Source organism: Salvia miltiorrhiza, chromosome 4 (assembly GCF_028751815.1).
Source record: "Salvia miltiorrhiza cultivar Shanhuang (shh) chromosome 4, IMPLAD_Smil_shh, whole genome shotgun sequence".
In the NCBI taxonomy this organism is placed as follows: Eukaryota; Viridiplantae; Streptophyta; class Magnoliopsida; order Lamiales; family Lamiaceae; genus Salvia; species Salvia miltiorrhiza.
The window spans coordinates 25,894,960-25,903,182 of record NC_080390.1 but is presented as its reverse complement, the minus strand read 5'-3'; the positions used below and the strand labels follow the sequence as shown (position 1 = coordinate 25,903,182).

Below are 8,223 nucleotides of genomic sequence, written 5' to 3'. Positions count from 1 at the left end.
ATACTTCACTATGATCTGTGTGTGTGGTGATTCTATGAGAACTCCCTGCACTAGTCTAACTTAGCATTAAAAAAAAAGGGGGAGGTAGAGAGGTTGAACTTAGCTTTAAGAAAGGAGGAGAACGAGTCGGTGTCACGACCGGCCTTAATTAAGGATAATTAATCCGGGAAAACCATGACTGGGGAAGGGAAATTAAGAAGCGGGTTTAGAAAGGGGTGCATAAAAGAATACTCAAAGAGCTTGAATACGCGTGAAATATTCCTTAAAAAGGAAAAAGGCATAGTTCGCATAAAAAGGGTACTCAAAGAACTTGTATACGCGTTATATTCCTTAAAAGGAAAAAGGCATCATTAGGGGCTTGGCTAAAACATTATCAGAGTTTGCAACGGAAGGCGTAACTGAAATAATCAGTGTTTACAGCGGAAAGCATAATTGTGATACATGTATGAAGACATGTATCCTTTCTGAGCCTACTTTAAGTTCGACCAAAAACTCCACTCAGCAACACTTCATCGCCCATCACAACTCAACCTGCACAAACATAAACATACGAAGGGCTGAGTACAAGAGTACTCAGTGGGCAGTGCCAAGCATATAACATAATATCAACAACAAAACACAACTTCGCATAAGAGACATAAGTTTCTTTCAAATCCTTTGCTCATTAAACATTTCCATATTCATAAACAGCATGAGCGCATTTTTCATCATTAACAATCATCAATCTTCATTAACAAACATCGTGTCGTGGAGAAGGCCTTCCCCAACGAACACGGGCATCGCGCCGTGAGGGGGAGCCTCCCTCAGCGGTCACGGCATCGTACTATTGAGGGAGGCCTCCCCCAATAGACGCTGTAACACTGGCATACTGGCATACTGGCATACTGGCATCGCGCCGCGAGAGAGGCCTCTCTCAGCGGACACGGGCATCGCGCCGTGAGGAAGGCCCTCCTCAGCGGACACGGCATCGTACTGTTGAGGGAGGCCTCCCCCAACAGACGCAATCATCAATCACAGGCATAAACTTATCAGCGTAAAGCATTCAAGCGTAAATAAGCGTAATCAAGCGTAAATCATTTAGCGTAAAGCATAATAAAGCATACCACACTTGAAGATCCAATTTTCATTTTAAAGCATAACACATGCATAGCATTTTATTTACGCGTAAGAAATTGCCCACCTGATAGCAAAGTTTTGCTAAGGTACTCTAACTCCTTGTGTAGTTCTTACTCTCGCGCTTGACCTTAATCACGAGAATATAAAATAAGACATTGCCTCGAGGAAAATTCTTAATTAATGAGAAAGCGTAATTTAACTATGCATGAATCTGGTATGCATGAACTAATCTTCTGAGCGATTATCGGGAATTCTACTATTAATCCTCGTTAATAGATTTAGCTAATTCTCGTCTAACGCGGTCGAATAAAACTGTGATTCTTCCTTCCTCATCGAAATATTCTAGTCGTGAAATAAACCTCGCCTTTGTACTCGATCGGAAATAGGACTAACTCGACTTTAAACGAGGTGTGACCTCGTAGAAATTTATCGGGCTTTTCGATAAAAACATAATTACTAATGTAACCTCAAATAATTAATAGGCTCAAAAGAAAGTAGCCAATTAATTAAATAAACCAGTGGCTTTAATGGAAATAAACAATGATAGCTTGCTTTAAAGTCTGAAGTCCAAAAACAATAATTAATAGACTGGGCGGCTCATTTACTGAATAAGAATCGGCTCATCCACTGATAAATAATTGGGCTTCATCAAAATAGATACTGCAAGGCTTATCTGAAAGAAGTAACCTCAGCTCAAGCTTTAAAAGAATTAAAGCCCAACTTAAAAGTCTTTGGCCCAAAACAATTAAAATAGGGTCCAAATAATAATTAATGAAGAGGCCCAAAACCATCTAAACACAAGCCCAATCTTTTAAAACAATTAAAGCCCAAACTTTTTCTTAAATAATTCGGCCCAAACAAATTAAAAGTGGACAAGCCCAAAACAATTAAAATCTGCAGTCCACCTAAATAAATTTATTTCCAAAATTTAAAATTAGCCCAAGAATAGAATGAATTATTCTGAACTTAAAATTAATTAAAACTCGGCCCAACTGATATATAAATGGGCATATGGAATAATAGTCCATCATAAACTTTACATTAGCCCAAATCTTTAAACAATTAGAGCCCATCAGCAAATTAAAGAAAAAGGCCCAAACTTTAAAATAACTAGGAGGCCCAATCGGAATAAAATAACAAAGCCCAATGAATTAATTAAATTAAGCCCAATTACAATAAATAATAAAGCCCAAAAATCAGTTGGCCCAATTCAAATAAATAATAAAGCCCAAAAATCAGTTGGCCCAATTTAATCTCTCTCTCTCTTTTATTTCAAAACAGTCGACACCCTCTCCACTCAATAATCAGCCGATAGCTCATTCTCCCAGAATCAATCGAGCCCTTCATCAAAATCAGTCGAGCTCCTTCTCTGCTCCGACCGGCGTCGGCTGCCGTCGTGCGGCCGTGCCTAGGTCCGGCATGGCCGCATCTGCCTCTTCCTCCTTATCCTCTCTCTCTCTAATCTCTCCTAAATCACACTCAGCCTTCTCCTCCCTCGATCTACCTTCAATCGAGGCGTCCGCCGCCGCCGCTTCCTTCTCCGGTCGTTCCAGCTGCCGGCGTGGCCGGCGTTCAGCTGTTGACCGCGCCGCTTCCTCGCCCTAAACCCCCTCTTCACCGTTGTACGAGCAGATCCCCAAATCGAGAGCGCCGCCGCTGCTTCGATCTGCCACTGCCGCGGAACCGGCGAGCACCGCCGCTGTTTCAGCCATTCTGAGGTCCGACGAGGTCGGCTCCTTCCGTCGCGGTGCCCAATTTCCGCCGAGGCCGTCGTTAAGCCTCCCTCTGATTTTCATCCAGTGGCCGCAACGGCCCTACCGTCGCATCTCCCTCGGTGAATCTGAATCCGCCGCCGTTACTGAGCAACCGGCGAGAAGGGTACGCCGCTGCTGCTACTGGAATCTTCGACTTCGCCGTGCCACTGCACTCCAGAATCGGCGAACACCGCCGCTGCTGCTGTGTGATTTCCGGCAAGCAGAGGGAGAGTCCGCCTTCGTTGTTCTCCGGGGTCGATGGGGTTCGAGTTGCGTCACGCCGCCTTCTTCCTCCGTTCCGGTCCCGATTCAGATGTCAAAGCAGGCGGGGAGTCGAGCCTTGTTTCTTTTCCGCCTCTGCCGCCATGGTTCTGCCGCCATCTCCACCGTTTGTGGAAGATCAGCGATTCAGCGCCGTTGTTTCGTTCGTGACGCTGCTGCTGTTGTCACGCAATTTCCGCCGAGGCAGCAGAAGATGCCGCTGAAATCTGTCCTCTGCTCAAGAACCGGCTCAAGCCTCACTCTCTCCCTTTTTCTATTGAATTATGGTATTTCTATAATTGATTATGCAAGAGATAAAACTAAGTCCGTGGTTTACTAATGTATCAAGAAATTTCCTTGCTTGCCTCGTGTGATAAGAAAATATAGCATAAACTGATTTATGCCTAAAGATCATATGAGTTTGCTAAGTCTCTTTATGAATATACTCATTGTATGCTTAGTATCCTTTAATCGATCATGCTTGTTGGATGAAAAACGAATGGATTGAATGAGCTGAGCCTAGTGTTTACCTTGTCTATTTGTGCTTGATTGGCTGATCTGTTTTCTTCTTCTTGGTGAAAATTTGTTGGCATATACTGTTTGAATAAGGAGATCTCGGAGATTATAGATGTTATTTCGGGTGTTTTTTTCTGTGTGAAACTTGGTTTTGATGTTGGCATGAGCTTGCTGTAAACATTCTGTTGGAATATACGAATTGGATTTTCTTAAACAGCTCCACTGGCGATCTATTGAGTAAGAAGGGAGAAGGATTTGGTGGGGAGCAAAAGATAATGGAGTTGGTGGTGCACTAGTGTGGTGGGGGAAAAGTAAAGTAGTGGTGGGGAGGTAGGTATAATGGGATTTGGTGGAGTGGAGAAGTGGGGAGTAAAGACGTGTACATCATTAGCAAAAGATTGAAATAATAACTGTATTTAAACTCTAATTGATTGAAGAGCTTTTGTTTTTGTAATATACTAAACGATTTTCCCCAAGCTGGGAACTAGCCTGTAATCTGTGAACTGTAAATAAATACTGGCTTCGATTTTCAATCATCGCATTTCTGTATCTTGCTTGATATATTTTTCCTTGCCTGCTAACTTAATAAACTGTAATATAACTTAAATTAAATCCGTAGATTTAATCTGCGTTACAGTCGGAATAATTCATCGACTTCAATGCACTAATAAAATATAACTGCTTCTGTTTTTCGATTAATAAATAACATGACTTTGCTAAGTCAGTTATAACTTGGAAATAATAATTATTGAATGGCTCAATAATCCTCGTCGCGTTTTTCTCATACGTTATAAAAGTATAAAGCTAAAATAATAACTCCGTTTCTGATAAAAAAATCAGGACCATAAACTGGATTCATTTATAAAAATTGCATTTACTAATTTTAATCATAATTAAAAGAGCGGGCTACTACAGTCGGACTCCGGGGAAGGGCAGCTCCAACGAGCCGGCCGCTGTCGGCAGAAGCTATCTGTCGTCCCTCGTCAACTCTGGAACAACAACGACGCCGGCGGATCCAAGAGAGACCGCGGCCGCCGAGACTCCAGTTGACGACGGCGGCGGTGGCTCTGAGCGAGGCGGGCTGCTGGAGATCAGACCAGCGACCTCGATTCCGGGCAAAGCAGCTGCAACTCCGGGCGGCGGCGTTACCTCAGCAGCGGCGACGTCCGGCGATAGAGCTTCCAGGCGTGTCGGCGGACGGCGGCGGTTGCACCAGATCTTCGCTGGTCTTCCAGAGGCGGCGGCGTCGAACCGTGATGAGATGAGAGAAGAAGGCAGCGATTCTTGAGAGGGGCGGGTGGCCGAGGACGGCACCCTCAGCCGGACACGGCCTCGCCGGGGCCGTTCGCGGCGGAGCTGCGGAGGCGGCGGACGTCCAGACGCAGGGAGATTTGAAGAGAAAGAGAGAGAGAAATGGCTGAGACCAATTTTGAGAAATTGGGAGAGAATCGAGTGGGTTGAGGTAGGAGAAGGAATTAGGAGTTTTAAAATGTGTGGGCTTGTGTTGGGCCATCTGATTTTTTTCCCTTTGGGCCGAAAATTGGGCCTTCATTTTAATTATGTGGGCTGCAGATCTAAATTGATAATGGGCTGTATTTAATTAGTTTGGGCTAGAGTTAATTTTTATTTGGACTGCCATTATTATTTTTGGCTTAAAATCAGGCCCAATTTAAGGGTAGTCTAGATTAATCTATTAATTAAATTGAGCTAATTCTAATTATTGATTAATTTAGAATGAGGCTATTAATTAGTAAGTGAGTTAGAATACTCTAAGATGAGCGGATTAATTATTTATCCACCCTCATGAGACGATCCTCAATTAGTTAATTTTATTTATTTTAATCTGACAATTAGGATTTATAATAGAATCTCCCATATTATTATCTCAGAATAATAATTATCGGAATACGAGTCATGCATAGTTAAATTACGCATTCTCATTAATTGAGGATTTTATTCGAGCAAATATCTTACTTTATATCATCGCAATAAAGGTGAACCGCGAGAGTAATAATAGCCAGTCAAGGAGCTACTTTACCAAAGCAAAAGTTGTTATCAGGTGGGCATTACTTTCATATATATCAAATGAGTTTAAATGTTACGTTCAAGCAAGTTATTTCATGATAAAATCTTTGAGTTAAAGTTATTTCAAGTATTGTCTTGCCATAAAATGTTTCAATTTTAGTATGATATCTATCTGCTTTGGCTTTGCCAATGATGCAATCGAATTCGGGTCCTGAGCAGTTGATAGCTATCCTGCCAGGGCTAGTGTACACCAGTGACCGTGAGTCATCTAGCGGGTTGGCCGGTCAAGTGACCGTGAGAGGTGGCCACCTCTCCGGCACATAATTTCAGATATGATGGATTATGAGAACTTAGTCTGCAGACGAACTTTAAGAATCACAAATGAACTTAGTAAGCTTGGGCCTTTTTAGCGAAAAACTCCCTTGCTGTACTGTTTATGATGGCATGACAATTTACAATTTTGAAGCATGTATTTTTATACCTAGGCATACGTGCCCACTGAGTGCTTTTGTACTCAGCCCTGCATATGTTTTCTAAATGTGCAGGTTGAACTGATGTGATGATGGTGCTGCAATGAGCGGAGTCTCCAGGGTTGTTAATAAATAGTTAACCTGTCTAGAATATGTCTTCATACATATGTCTAGCTACTTTCCGCTGCAAGATGTTGTTGATGTTATAGTATGTTATGTCATACTTTGAGTCTTAAGAGAATGGTTTTATATGATGTATAACTTGATTAATAATATTAATTAAGTTTTATGCTGTCTTTCATAGACTGTTTTCAATTGAGTATTAATGAATAAAAATGACGAGTTTTATTAAGATGAGTAAGTTTTACGGCTATAAATGATGTCCCTTTTCTTCCCCTTCTTCTTTAACCCCATCCCAAGTCGTGGATCACTCGGCCTAACTATCCCTAGTTAGGGCGGGCTGTGACAGAGTGGTATCAGAGCGAAGGAAAGCTCTGAATTAGAAGTCTTGAGTTTAATCTAGAATGAGTCACTAGACTAATAGTTATTAACAACCGTGAGCTCAGCGCACCATCACACCAGGTTCAACGAGGTATGTAAAATTTCAAAGTTTATTTGACGTTAAATTTTGAAGAGCATGATGTTGAGGTTATATGATGAGTTATGATGTTACACTTTGAAGGTGCATAGTTTGAGTTTGAGGATGACAACATGATTAATAATGAGTTATTATGTTGTAAGAGCATATGTTGACGTTACATGATGAATCATGAGAGCGTTTATATCATATGATGTTATATGATTGAGGATGCATAATTATGAGTTATGATGTGATGTATTTGAGATGTTTTGTGATGAGAATTGTTTGAGCAGTTGTGATAAGTCACAATGATTTAGATGAAGGAATCTAATGTCATTGTTAAGAGAGATTTTCTACTAAGTAGAAGGATGAAATGAGAACTTAGAGCTAAAGCTTGAGAGAATTAGCAATTGCTTTAAGTACTTGTTTGTATGAGTTATGAGTTTGAGTTATGAGCTTGAGTATAATAGCATGATTAATGATGAGTTATTAACATGCTGCAATGAGATATTGTACGATATGTTGAGATGTTTTATGATGCGAGTTTTGCTCACGCAACCTTAATGGTACTTGAGGAGGGTATCATGAGCCATAGTCTTTGGAGATGGCTTTGAGAGAGAATTGTTGAGTTGTCTTACTAAATCACGAGTGATTTAGATTAAGGGATCTAATATCATTGTTTAGAGAGATTCCCTACTGAGTAAAGATGGGACGAGACGAGAATTTAGATGTTTTGAGCTTGAGTTTTAAGATAACAGTACTACTTAGTAGGAGTTTGCTAAGTTATGTTTTGTTTATTTCTGTTGCTGGAGCAAGTAGAGTTAGTTCCTAGAGTCACCTTTAAATTCTCCTTATAGTTGGCCAGGACTGTTGGCACTGCACGAAAGTGGACTGTTGTGAGATCGAACTCAGGAAAGATCGGATACGAGGACGAGGCGTTACAGTATGTGGTACAGAGATACCCCTAGCAGATTTTCAAATTAAATGTTTCATAGACTATGAAAGGATGAAAGCCTTATGGTTGTTACTAGACAGGATGGCATCGTGCACCTAGTCCCCGTGCTACCAATCGAGTGGTAGGATTGAGCAAGGAAGAAAGCCACTCAATATGATGGAACATGTCGTCTTGAGCATTGGACCCACAGGAGATGGGATTTGTTACAGATACCCAGATTTTCTATGCGGATCTACTGACCGGATGCCTGTTTTCTACCAGGGACTCTAGAAGAGTGTAGTAGATACCGAGTCGATCTTTGAGTATCAGTTACAAAGATGATAAATGATAAACGATAATGAGGATGAGAAGTAGCCGAGGAGGGCTAGAGTTGATGAGGATGAGAAGAGAAGTCGATGTAGGCTAGAGCTAAGGATGATCTTAAGAGTATGCGCGGTACACCTCTTTTGTTTTTGATTAGTTGCAATTACATTGCGATGTATATAACTTACTTAGGAGATACTGGTACTTGAGATTTTGACATGATGATAGATAAGCATGCGAATA

At 41.4% G+C, this 8,223-nt stretch overlaps 1 long non-coding RNA gene across 1 annotated transcript; it reads right to left on the bottom strand.

Annotated features, from left to right (window-relative positions):
* Positions 1–240: 240 nt before the first annotated feature.
* Positions 241–3,973, bottom strand: LOC131019994 (uncharacterized). Its single transcript, XR_009100569.1, has 2 exons — positions 3,662–3,973; positions 241–1,243 (listed from the first exon to the last, which is right to left on the bottom strand). It is a non-coding gene; the product is annotated as an uncharacterized LOC131019994 (long non-coding RNA).
* Between the last annotated feature and the right edge of the window lie 4,250 nt (positions 3,974–8,223).